The 14,073-nt window shown below is 40.2% G+C and overlaps 1 long non-coding RNA gene across 1 annotated transcript; it reads right to left on the bottom strand.

The window, feature by feature from the left end:
* Positions 1–3,094: 3,094 nt before the first annotated feature.
* Positions 3,095–12,320, bottom strand: LOC129658649 (uncharacterized). The gene is made up of 3 exons (XR_008717482.1): positions 12,005–12,320; positions 4,165–4,386; positions 3,095–3,232 (listed from the first exon to the last, which is right to left on the bottom strand). It is a non-coding gene; the product is annotated as an uncharacterized LOC129658649 (long non-coding RNA).
* Between the last annotated feature and the right edge of the window lie 1,753 nt (positions 12,321–14,073).

Raw genomic sequence — 14,073 nt, 5'->3', positions numbered from 1 at the left:
TTTGACTGTGTAGATCAGAAAAAATTGTGGAAAATTCTGAAAAAAGATGGGAATACTAGACCACCTTACCTGCCTCCTAAGAAATCTGTGTGCAGGTCAAGAAGCAACAGTTAGAACCAGACATGGTTCCAAATCAGGAAAGGAGTACTTCAAGGCTGTATATTGTCACCCTGCTTATATAACTTATATGAAGAGTACATCATGTGAAATGCAGAGTTGGAAGAAGCACGAGCTGGAATCAAGATTGCCGGGAGAAATATCAATAACCTCAGATACGCAGATGACACCACCCTTATGGCAGAAAGTGAAGAGGAACTAAAGAGCCTCTTGATGAAAGTGAAAGAGGAGAGTGAAAAAACTGTCTTAAAACTCAACATTCAGAAAACGAAGATCATGGCATCCAGTCCCATCACTTCATGGGAAATAGATGGGGCAACAGTGGAAACAGTGAGAGACTTTATTTTCTTGGGCTCCAAAATCATGCAGATGATGACTGCAGCCATGAAATTAAAAGATGATGGTTCCTTGGAAGAAAAGTTATGACCAATCTAGACAGCATATTAAAAAGCAGAGACATTACTTTGCTGACAAAGGTCCATCTAATCAAAGCTATGGTTTTTCCAGTAGTAATGTGTGGTTGTAAGAGTTGAACTATAAAGAAAGCTGAGCTCCGAAGAATTGATGCTTTTGAACTGTGGTGTTGGAGAAGACTCTGGAGAGTCCCTTGGACTGCAAGAAGATCCAACCAGTCCATCCTAAAGGAAATCAGTCCTGAATATTCATTGGAAAGACTGATGCTGAACCTGAAACTCCAATACTTTGGTTACCTGATATGAAGAACTGACTCATTGGAAAAGAGCCTGATGCTGGGCAAGATTGAAGGCGAGAAGAAAAGGGGATGACAGAGGATGAGATGGTTGGATGGCATCACTGACTCGATGGACATGAGTTTGAGCAAGCTCCAGGAGTTAGTGAAGAACAGGGAAGCCTGGTCTGGTGTGCTGCTGTCCATGGGGTCCCAAAGAGTCAGACTTGACTGGGCGACTGAACTGAACTGAATAATAACCTTGCAAAAAAGTCATTGTGTGTATAGAAAGAAGGGTAACATTAAAATTTACTTGTATTTATGTTATATGTATTTCCAAGAGATATATGAGAACATATGCACCACAACATGTAAAAGATATTCAAAGAGGCATTATTCATAATATCCCCAAAGTGAAGATTACAGAAAAACACCAAGAGTGGCATGCATGAACAGTGCCATAGCCATATAAGAGAATACTCTCAAGCCATGAAAAAGAAGCCAGCTTCAGCTATACCCAACAACATGAATGGATCTCCAAAACATGATGTGGGAAAAGTCAAGACAGACACAAAAGAATGCACCTTGCTTATCATCTAATTAAAGTTCAAAAACAGACTAAATAAACTATACTAATTCAAAACAGTGATTAGCTTATAGCTAAGAGTCACCTGGAGGGGAGGGGAACTGGTAATGTTCTCCTGCTGGATTAGGTGAGGTTACGGAGAAGGAAATGGCAACCCACTCCAGTATTCTTACCTGGAAAATTCCATGGATGGTGGAACCTGGTGGGCTACAGTCCATGGTGTCACAAAGAATTGGACACGACTGATCGACTTCACTTTCACTTTCACAGAGATAGTGACTTTTGTAGCCTACTTGTATTTTACTTTTATGTGCTATTTTACTAACTTTTCTGAAACTGAAAACAATGCACTGGCCAATACATTGTTTTCTAAATGTGAATAGATACACTGAATTTATCTATATTCTGAATAGGTTATCCTTATATATGGATTGTAGGGCTTCCCAGGTGGCCCAGATGGTGAAGAATCTTCCTGCCCTGTGGGAGACCCAGGTTCAATCCCTCGGTCAGAAAGATCCCCTGCAGGAGGGCGCAGAAATCTGCCCCAGTACTCTGGTCTGGAGAATCCCATGGACAGAGGAGGCTGGTGGGCTACAGTCCATGGGATCACAAAAGAGTCAGACAAGAACAAAAGAAACAAGAACACAGGAAGCTGATAATATGATAATCCTGGTTGTCTCTTGATGATGAAACTGGGTGTCTAAAGGGTAGGAATATATTTTTTAAAACTTGAACCATATAAATGTATTAAATGTTCAAAAATAGTAGTTTAAATAAATTATTACAATGAACTTTACCTGACATAATATACACTGTTTTAACAGACAAATAATTTTGATATTCTGGCTTTTACTTTCTATTTCTGTCACTAATGTCCGGCTTGCACATTGCTCATGCTCTTGTGCTATGCTGATAACAGCCCGTTGACCATTAGCTTCTGTTCGAGAAACTCTAGGGCATTTTGTTTCTAATCATCTTCTTTATTCAGCATTTTTTATCCATGCTCCATTTCAGACTCCAAAAATTTCTCCTAATTATTTCATTGGCAATTCTGATACATTTTTTTTTCCCCAGAGTTCCCTACACATAGTTCTTTTACTTCTACACATTCTAAAACTTAAAATTTTTTAATTAAATGAGTGCTCAAAATTTCAATTCCTTTGCTGCTGTAAATAATTGCACTTTTCCAAATACTTCGATGCATGAAGTCAAGGCAAAATAGGTGACATTTGTTTACCTTTACAGGTTTGTGAAATTTCCACACTTAATTTCAAAAATATTAAGTAAATAAATGCTCAGATATGCACACAGTTCTAAAAAAAAAGAAACATCATTGCCACCTGTTACCTGTTCAGTGCCAACATGTGTAGATTAATAAATATGTTTTTCACCTGAGCACTGACTGCTGGATTCTTTGGCTGCAGTGATCAGGTGGAAAATGTACTCTTTTTCGAGAAGACATAAATAGAACTGTTATATACCATAGTTTAGTATGAGTGTAATGAGAGGCAAAATGTAGTGAATTGTGAATTAAGAGGATGATGTAACACCTTAGATAGTAAAAAGCTGGTTAATCCTAAACCTATCAAGTAACTTGATAAAATATCAGAAGTTCTAAAATAATTTTTTTAACAATGGTCTAATTTAACAGATGGAGAAAATGGAAACAGACACAGAGTAACCTGGAATATGTCGATTCGAGGTTTTTATTCCATGGGTGATATTTAAAACAGTAAGAGTGATATGACATAGGTACTGATCCAGTAGAACGGACCATTCAGCCTTGGCCTTGGAGGTTGTCTGTGGGTCAGGAGTGAAGTCCTCAAGTCCTGTAGGGATGGCTGTGACAGGGATGAGAAAGAGAGCAATGGGGTCTGGCCCAGCGTGGGGAGGGGGTGCTCCCTGATGCCTTGATATTTTGATCTCCTTGCTGTCCAAGAGACTGGGCTATGAAAATTCTGTTCTCCCCACAAAATCATGATCATTTTTCCTACAATGGGAAGTGTGCCCTGGCTGACGTTTCCCTCATAGCCATCAACCCCACCTTCTATATCCTCACATATCCCTAAAATAAAAAAACACAAGCATCCACCTGCAGCAAATTCTAAAAGGCTTTCGGCCTACCTTATTGGCTTTGTGTCAAATTTATTGCTGAATTTCACTAGAGCCTCCTGATCTGCTTTATTGCTGATTTTAATCTTGTTTGTTTTGAGCTTCTGAGTCTACTGCAAAATACCTAATACACTCTTTGTAGCCAGAGACTGTAAAAATAGAATGTATCATATTCCCATTATAACCACGTTATATCATCCACATTACGCAGCACCCATAGGTGGCCTACATTTTTAATTATTTCCCCCCTCAAAACTCTAAATTATTGCAATGAATTTGGAAACTCCTCCACCTCTCATCAGAGCAAGTAATTGAATACTGCATTATGATAATAAACCATCTTTCCTTCTAAGTGCTCATTCCCAGAGGGCTTTGTTCTGTGCAGGAAGTCCAACATGTGCTGAGTACTCAGACCATCATGCTTTGTATGTTATTTTGCCTTGGATCTTAAACCACTTTTACTCCAACAAACCCTCCTCGCATTCTGCAGTCAGACATATCAAGGGGGCACCATTCTTTAGGCAGAAAAGCAATTCCCAGTCTCTAGTGACAAGGATGTGCTTCTGCTTCCTAATACAGGGAAGATATCTTTCTCATGGGGAATTTCATGGCCCATTTTTTAGTGGAATGGGAAAAGTCAGGGAGCCCTTCCTGCACCTACTATTTTTATGTAACTTCAGCTCCAAATAATTGAGGTGACAAAGCAGCATATTTGAGGGTAGCATGTCCCGAACTTCTCTGTAGCCTGGATAGGCAACCAACACCATGGGTAGGTTGGAGGGTTGATAAAGGGCCTTGCTGAACGGGTTCATCCTCCACCTCCAACAAGCCACGTGGGTGACAAATCACTCGTCCATCCTACACTTCACTTCAGAAACCCCCTCTGAAAATAAAAATACAAATCATGACCAAGGGGAGGTGGATACCCAGCATCTGACCAGCTCTCCCTTCAAAACCCTCTGATTTCCTCCCCTAGCTTTCAAAACCCTCTACTGGATTGGCACATTGCTTTTCCCATTTATCTTAGCTCTGGGTCTTCTGTTCATCTAGCTGCTGCTACTAAAGTCAATTTCAGCAAGAAGTAATTCTTCTCAAGGCGTTTCCCTGGTGGCTCAGTGGTAAAACAAACAAACAAACAAACAAACACCCTGCCAATGCAGGAGACACAGGAGATGTGGGTTCCATCCCTGGGTTGGGAAGATCCTGGAGCAGGAAATGGCAACCCACTCCAGCATTCTTGCCTGGGAAATCCCATGGACAGAGGAGTTTGGTGGGCTAGAGTCTATGAGGGTTGCAAAAGAGTCAGATACAACTGAGCAACTAAAAAACAACAACAAATTCTTCTCAAAGCCTCTTTCATATTTATCTGAACCTATTGACAGCAAATGCCATTAAAGTCCCCTGAGACCCTCTGTCTATCCCTGGTACTACGTTCAGGGTGTTCATAACAGAAGGAGTCACTGTCCGCACAACAGGGGGACATTTATATACAGTAAGTAGTGGCTGAGCTTCATCTTGACCTGAGCTATGGTTGACAGACAATGTCATTCTCTTGCATTTCTAATCCTTTTACAAAAAGGGCAACATGTGCTGTGTACTCAGCTCAGAGAGAACAGTCTGATGCCGGGGATACTAAGAGCCCCATGACTGACATGGAGCTTCTTTCTGAATCTTGTCCTTTGCACCGTGCAGCCTTTGTTATTAAAGTACACAAGTGAGTAGCCGATAATTGTTAGAACATTTGGCAGTTAAGCACCTCTTCTGCCACAAATCAGAAAGATTCAGGACTTAAAGAGAATTCTTTCACAGGAAGGTGCCCAGGGGCAGGAGAGAGCTTCTGCAGTGCTTGTCACGTTCTGTTTCTTGATCTGGGTAGTAGCTACATGCTGATGCTGCTGCTGCTGCTGCTGCTAAGTCGCTTCAGTCATATCCGACTCTGTGAGACCCCATAGACTGCAGCCCACTAGGCTCCTCTGTCCCTGGGATTCTCCAGGCAAGAATACTGGAGTGGGTTGCCATTTCCTTCTCCAATGCATGAAAGAGAAAAGTGAAAGTGAAGTCACTCAGTCGTGCCCGACTCTTAGTGACCCCATGGACTGGAGCCTACTAGGCTCCTCTGCCCATGGGATTTTCCAGGCAAGAGTACTGGAGTGGGGTGCTATTGCCTTCTCCAGTAGCTACATAGGGGTGTTGATTTGAGAAAAATTCATGCAGTTCCATACTTATGTGTTGTGTGCTTTTCTCTCTGTGAGTTATACTTCAATTAAAAAACTCATTAAGGCATTAAAGAAAATTGAATATGTTAAGTATATGTGCTATTTGAAATTTTCAAGGAATGTTAATTAACTAGGTAAATGGACTAAATATTAATCAGTCAGTTTAAAAGTTATTGTTCCAAATTTGCTAATTCTGTGAAATAGAATACAATTTATAAGTTGAACTAAAAAACTTAAGAAAAATATTCAACCATTAAAAAAAAAAAAAAGAATGAACTACTCATATATGCTACAATGTGGAAGAACCTCCAAAATATATGCTGAGTAAAAGAGGGAGTAAAAGTCACTCAGTCATGTCCAACCCTTTGCAACCCCATGGACTATACAGTCCATGGAATTCTCCAGGCCAGAATACTGGAGTGGGTAGCATTTTCCTTCTCTAGGGATCTTCCCAACCCAGGTCTCCTGCATTGCAGGTGAATTCTTTACCAGCTGAATCACAAGGGGAGCCCTTGTGAGTAAAAGAAATCAGACAAAAAAAGTCACAGATTATATGATTACATGTATATGAAATGTCCAGAATAAGTATATTCATAGAGACAGAGAAAATTGTTGGTTTCCAGAGACTGAGAGGAGGAGGAAATAGGGATAAACTGCTTAATGAGTAAGAGGTTTTACTCTGGCAAATCACTTCAGTATTCTTGCCCTGAGAACCCCATGAACAGCATGAAAAGGCAAAAAGATAGGACACTGAAAGATGAACTCCCCAGGTCCATGGTGCCCAATATGCTACTGGAAATCACTGGAGAACTAACTCCAGAAAGAATGAAGAGACGGAGCCAAAGCAAAAACAACACTCAATTGTGAATGTGACTGGTGATAGAAGCAAGGTCCAATGCTGTAAACAGCAATATTTCATAGGAACCTGGAATGTTAGGTCCATGAATCAAGGCAAATTGGAAGTGGTCAAACAGGAGATGGCAGGAGTGAACATCGACATTTTAGAAATCAGCAAACTAAAATGGACTGGAATGAGTGGATTTCACTCAGATGACCATTATATCTACTACTGTGGGCAAGAATCCCTTAGAAGAAATGGAGTCGCCATCATAGTCAACAAAAGAGTCTGAAATGCAGTACTTGGATGCAATCTCGAAAATGACAGAATGAGCTCTGTTCGTTTCCAAGGCAAACCATTCAATATCACGTAAATCCAAGTCTATGCTCCGACTAGTAATGCTGAAGAAACTGAAGTTGAACAGTTCTATGAAGACCTACAGGACCTTCTAGAACTAACACCAAAAAAAGATGTCCTTTTCATTATAGGGGACTGGAATGCAAAAGTAGGAAGTCAAGAAACACCTGGGGTAACAGGCAAATTTGGCCTTGGAATACAGAATGAAGCAGGGTAAAGGCTAACAGAGTTTTGCCAAGAGAATGCACTGGTCATAGCAAACACCCTCTTCCAACAACACAAGAGAAGACTCTACACATGGACATCACCAGATGGTCAATACCGAAATCAGATTGATTATATTCTTTGCAGCCAAAGATGTAGAAGCTCTATACAGTCAGCAAAAACAAGACCAGGAGCTGACTGTGGCTCAGATCATGAACTTCTTATTGCCAAATTCAGACTTAAATTGAAGAAAGTAAGGAAAACCACTAGACCACTTAGGTATGACCTAAATCAAATCCCTTATGATTATACAGTGGAAGTGAGAAATAGATTCAAGGGATTAGATCTGATACACAGAGTGTCTGAAGAACTATGGACAGAGGTTTGTGACACCTTATAGGAGGCATCCCTTTTTTGCAGAAAAGCAATATCGTTGTCTGAGGGGCTCTTACAAGTAGCTATGAAAGAAGAGAAGTGAAAGACAAAGGAGAAAATGAAAGATATACCCATTTGAATGCAGAGTTCCAAAGAAGAGCAAGGAGAGATAAGAAAGCCTTCCTCAGTGATCAATGCAAAGAAATAGAGGAAAACAATAGAATGGGAAAGACTAGAGATCTCTTCAAGAAAATTAGAGATACCAAGGGAACTTTTTATGCAAAGATGGGTACAATAAAGGACAGAAATGGTATGGCTCTAACAGAAGCAGAAGATATTAAGAAGAGGTGGCAGGAATACACAGAGAACTATACAAAAAAGATCTTCATGACCCAGATAATCACGATGGTGTGATCACTCACCTAGAGCCAGACATCTTGGAATGTGAAGTCAAGTGGGCTGAATCGAGACACTGATTCAGTCCCTGGACTGGGTAGGTCTCACATGCCATGGAGCAACTAAGCCCACGTTAGAAAGCATCACTATGAACAAAGCTAGTGGAGGTGATGGAATTCTAGTTGAACTATTTCAAATCCTCAAAGATGATGCTGTGAAAGTGCTGCACTCAATATGCCAGCAAATTTGGAAAAGTCAGCAGTGGCCACAGGACTGGAAAAGGTCAGTTTTCATCCAATCCCAAAGAGAGGCAATGCCAAAGAATGCTCAAACTACTGCACAATTGCACTCATTTCACATGCTAGTAAAGTAATGCTCAAAATTCTCCAAGCCAGGCTTCAACAATACATGAACCATGAAATTCCAGATGTTCAAGCTGGTTTTAGAAAAGGCAGAGGAACCAGAGATCAAATTGCCAATATCTGCTGGATCATCAAAAAAGCAAGAGAGTTCCAGAAAACCATCTACTTCTGCTTTATTGACTATGCCAAAATGATTGACTGTGTGGATCACAACAAGTTGTGGAAAATTCTTCAAGAAATGGGAATACCAGACCACCTTACCTGCCTCCTGAGAAATCTGTGTGCAGGTCAAGAAGCAACAGTTAGAACTGGACATGGAACAACAGACTGGTTCCAAATCAGGAAAGGTATACGTCAAGGCTGTATATTGTCACCCTGTTTATTTAACTTATATGCAGAGTACATCATGAGAAATGCTGGATTGGATGAAGCACAAGCTGGAATCAAGATTTCCAGGAGAAATATCAATAACCTCAGATATGCAGATGATACTACCCTTATAGCAGAAAGAGAAGAAGAACTAAAGAGCCTTTTGATGGAAGTGAAAGAGTAGAGTGAAAAGGTTGACTTAAAACTCAACATTCAGAAAGGTAAGATCATGGCATCTGGTCCCATTACTTCATGGCAAATAGATGGGGAAACAATGGAAACAGTGAAAGACTTTATTTTGGGAGACTCCAAAATCACTGCAGATGGTGACTGCAGCCATGAAATTAAAAGACGCTTTCTCCTTGGAAGAAAAGTTATGACCAACCTAGACAGCATATTCAAAAGCAGAGATATTACTTTCCAACAGAGGTCCATCTAGTCAAAGGTATGGTTTTTCCAGTAGTAATGTGTAGTTGTGAGAGTTGGACTATAAAGAAAGCTGAGATCTGAAGAATTGATGCTTTTGAACTGTGGTGTTGGAGAAGACTCTTGAGAGTCCCTTGGACTGCAAGGAAATCCAACCAGTCCATCCTAAAGGAGATCAGTCCTGAATATTCATTGGAAGGACTGATGCTGAAGCTGAAACTCTAATACTTTGGCCACCTGATGCAAAGAGCTGACTCATTTGAAAAGACCCTGATGCTGGGAAAGATTGAAGGCGGGAGGAGAAGGGTACAAGAAAGGACGAGATGGTTGGATGGCATCACCAACTCAATGAACATGAGTTTGAGTAAGCTCCGGGATTTGGTGATAGACAGGGAAGCCTGGCATGCTGCAGTTCATGGGGTCCCAAAGAGTTAGACATGACTGAGCAACTGATATGAATTGATGGGATTGCTTTTTTTTTTCCACTTTGTAATGGTTAATTTTAGGATCTTCTCTTATGGTCTAGTGGTTAAGAATCCACCTTGCAAATCAAGAGACACCGATTCCATCATTGTACCGGCTAGGTCTCACATGCCATGAAGCAACTAAGCCCATGTGCCAGATATCTGTTAACTTTCTTAACTGTTGAACCTGTGCTCTAAAGCCTGGGAGCCACAACTACTAAAGCCTGGGCACTCGAGAGCCTATGCTTGGTAAGAAGAGAAGCCCCTGCAATGCAAAGCCTGGGTCCCACAAGTAGAGAGCATCCCCCACTCACCATGGCTAAAGAAAGCTGGTTCACAGCAATGAAGACCCAGCACAGCCAAAAACAAAATAAATAAATATTTTTAAAACTAAAATAAAATGGTTAATTTTATGTGAATTTCACCTCAGTAAAAACCTTACAGATTAAACTTAGACTTTAATTCATTCAAATTTAATACATTCAACTGTAATTTAAAAACCTCTAAATGTGTGTGTGTGTGTGTGTGTTTCCTGAGCACCATAGCAACCCTGTGGGGCACGCAAAGCTATCATACTTTCGTTTGAATGTGGGTGCTATTGATGGGGTCAGATTCATGGTTGAGTGCAGAGATAGGAGTACTCCTCTACATTCTTTGTGTGCGATGGTCTACTGTCCCTGCAAATCCAATTTCATAGATCCTCTAAAAAAAAAAAAAAAAGAAATGGCTACTGCAAATAAAATTGCAATTGATGTAATCTGAGGATTGTTTTTTTTTGCCCCTGCCATTTGGTAAACCTGCCTTCAGTCCATTTGAGATGACCTTTGTTAAATTAACTCCTGGGGAAGATATTCTACAATTTTTTGTGAACTTATACCCCAAAAGAAGGATCTGTAAGACCTACCAAAGAGAATCATCTGACACTGATGATTAAGCCTTCTTAGGGATATTCTAAAAAAGCATCTGCCTGTGATGCGGGAGACCCAGGTTCGATCCCTAGATTGGGAAGATCCCCTGGAGAAGGAAATGGCAACCCACTCTGGTACTCTTGCCTGGAAAATCCCATGGATGGAGAAGCCTGTAGGCTACAGTCAATGGTAAGCTACAGTTCTATGGTAGGCTACAGTCTACGGGGTCCCAAACAGTCGGACATGACTGAGTGACTATATTCTATGTGGTCCAGAAGGAGGTGGACGTGAAGTTCATCTTGTGACTTGACTGGAGATGTTTGCTGGCTTGACAAAGGAAACTTAGTGGTAGTGGAAGAAACTGAGCATCTCTGGAATTTGGGGAGAGAACAAATTCCAAGACCTATCTACTTGAAAAGCTTCCCCCAGCAACAGCAGAGTGAGAACAGCACGTGAAGTGTGAGGTTTGAGTAATGACAGACAGAATCTAAGCATTATTTGCAGCTAGCGTGCGTGTCCTAATGTAAGAAAATGACTGTTCCAACACAGGCCAGCAGGGGACAGTGACAACGTCCTCCGCTCTGACTAGACTACGTTTAGGGGTAGAAAGTGGATCTAAAATTTAATTAGGTTAAGGTTGCCAGATTTAACAAATAAAAATACAGGGCATCCAATTAAATATGATGCAGATAAAGAGCACGTTTTTGTTTTTCCTGATAGGTAAGAAATGGACTTAATTTAGAGAGAAACACATTCCATAGACTAAGTGTGGGCCATCTCAAAAGGCAAGAGCTGCCAAGTGCGTGTTTTTTAAGTGTTTAAGTATATTCCATGCATTGCTTGAAATATACTAAAAGGTGATTCATTGTTTCATCTGAAATCCAAATTTAGCTGCATGCCCTGTATTTTATAGCCTGTATTTTATCTGGCAACCCTGAATTAAGGAAAGATATGTCTCTGTGTGTGTTAAGGAGAGAGACACAAAGATGTGTAACTCATCCAGTTTACACAGTCTTACATGGTAAAACCTGGGCTTGCCTGGTGGCTCAGATGGTAAAGAATCTGCATGCCACACGGGAGGCCCATGTTAGATCCCTGGGTTGGGAAGATCCCCTGGAGAAAGGAATGGCTACCCACCCCAGTGTTCTTGCCTGGAGAATCCCACGGGCAGAGGAACATGTTGGGCTACAGTTCATGGGGTCGCAAAGAGTCGGACACGACTGAGTGACTAATACACACACACGCGCGCACACACACGCATGCACACACACACACACACACACACACGGTAAAACAGGATCTCTGTTCATTTTGCCTTAAGATGATATGAAAACGGAAATTAGTGATCTGACGAATTTGGAGTTTTCTTTCCTGATCTCCCTTACTGCTTCCTATCTTTTGTGCCTTATGGCCAAAGAGATTTCTAATTAACCTCTTCTGTTCCTTATATTGGCAATCAACTTCATGGTTTATGCCTCCAATGATACTGTCTTCTTCTCCCTGTTTCCTTATCCTGCCCTGAGGTCTACTTTTATTCTAGAGTCTTCTCAAAACAAGTGGAAAGAAAATGAGAATGATCAACTCACCTCAAGCTGGACCAAGAGGGGGTAGGAAGTAATGAAACATGAAGCAAAAGAGAAGGAAAAAAGTCGTCTGTTTGACTTTACTCTTTTGCCACATAGGACAGGGTCCAGGACCTGCTGCATCTGTGTGCATTTACCTTGGAAACAAGCTTCGTGTAAATTGGGAAAGCCACTTGACCTCAGGGTTTTCAACTGTAAATAAAAATAATCTCAACCTACGCCTGCAAGGGGGCTCCATTGAGAAAAGCATGTGAGAGTACTTTAGAAAATCTGATGGGCTATGATTATGGGGTTATTTTATTATATATTTTTTCCTCTTGGAATACCACATCGAATACCTGCTTTGATTTCTACAAAAGAAACACTGCTATTGTATTCTCTTCACCTTCACCCTAATCCCAGCAACTAAAGGTGTTATAAATAGTGATGAAGAAGCTTAACTAAGCTGAGTCAAGTGCAGCCTCCAGCATAAATCACCAGCACCTTCCAATTTCTTGATTTCAGCCCCTCCATCAGGAGCAGGTAATGGTTGGGAGAGAAGCTTTTTAAAGCTTCAGAGGTATGAAAGGAGCTAAACACCAGGAAACATCTATCAAAATACAAAGGAAGTGACAAATTACTTTATAATATGCAGAAAAATATGCATTTGAATGATTATCTTTGAAGACATTTTGGGGGGGGATATAACACATTTATAGATGTTCTACAGGAGGATGGGTGACTGCTTTATTTCATCTATTAAGCTTTCCCAGAAGAGGAAACTTTAGGGACTCTAAAGATGCTTGCAAATCACCCTTATAACTCTTGTCTTCATCTTACTGGCTTCCTTTGGACCTTATCTCTCAATAAAGCATAATTCTCTTGGTTACATCTGTCACCTGTGTTGAGTCTCTACTGTGAATTTTTGTTGTTGTTTTGTTTTTAAAGATTTCTTCTTTGTGGGCTCTTCTTTTCTGCCCCACAGAGATAGCTAAGTGTTTTCTAGCTGTCTGTGTTCTTATATCCCTTGCATTCAATCCAGTTTTGTAAATCCAAGTTACAGCTATTCCCTACCTCTTACAAAAGGAGCTGTGCCTCTCAGGAGTCCTTGTTGGAGGGCCTACTAGGCCATTTAACATTATGTGTCAATGCTAGTTGGCAGCAAAGGATTAAACCAAAGGTCTCTAAAGGGGGATGGAGAGAGGACCTAGAAAATTTATTTTATGGATTGACAGTGCCACCCTCACTCAGTCCATTCAGCCGGTCGTCATCAGTGATATGCCAAGGGTCTTGGGAAGAGTGGAGATTCCACAGTCAATTGAGACTAACAATGACCCCCATCCTCATTCACTCTATTTCATAGAATTGTGAAATATTGCCATTTGCGTGTATATAGTATCACACTATTACAGATTATGTGGTTTAGCTTTAATCCACCAAATGAAGAAGTATTAACAGCTTTAAAATATTCCTGTAGAGAGACCATGAATTGATTGAATGTTGACAATGCAAGCACAAAGAAAGAGCAAGAAATTGATGAAGCTGACACTTTTCCTTCTCATGGCTTGAGCTCTAGCTCAACCACATTAGAGGTGAAATCAATGATAATCTAATAGTGCTGACACATTTCTCTTGCTTAAAGAATTTGTTTCCATGAAAAGAAAAAGTTTTATAACACAAATCAATGAACAAAAATCTATTTTTAAGTCCTGTGCATTTTCCCCATAATAATTTAATGGCCATATTAATAAAGAAGTATATGTACATAATGTAAAACTGTCAACATTTTGTGATTGTAAACTCAAAGAATTTTTACTGACAGCTATATGCAACAAAAAAAAATTTTAGCAACCACTGGGTAAAATTCAATGTGCTGGAATTGACTCACATAGGCTTTTGAGAGCCGATTGTTAAATTTTCAGGGTTTTTTTTTTTTCATGCTATCTATTAAATACAATTACTAAAATTTTGATTATATAAATTTACAATGACATAAATTATATTAAAAACAAAAGGTAATAAATATCAAAACTTAACACTTCCTAATTATCTTACTACTATTATTTTTCTGTTGTCTATGCTTTTGAAGTTAT

Source organism: Bubalus kerabau, chromosome 8 (assembly GCF_029407905.1).
Source record: "Bubalus kerabau isolate K-KA32 ecotype Philippines breed swamp buffalo chromosome 8, PCC_UOA_SB_1v2, whole genome shotgun sequence".
Classification (NCBI taxonomy): domain Eukaryota; kingdom Metazoa; phylum Chordata; class Mammalia; order Artiodactyla; family Bovidae; genus Bubalus; species Bubalus kerabau.
The sequence above is the reverse complement of the archived record's forward strand: the minus strand, read 5'-3'. Positions and strand labels throughout refer to the sequence as shown.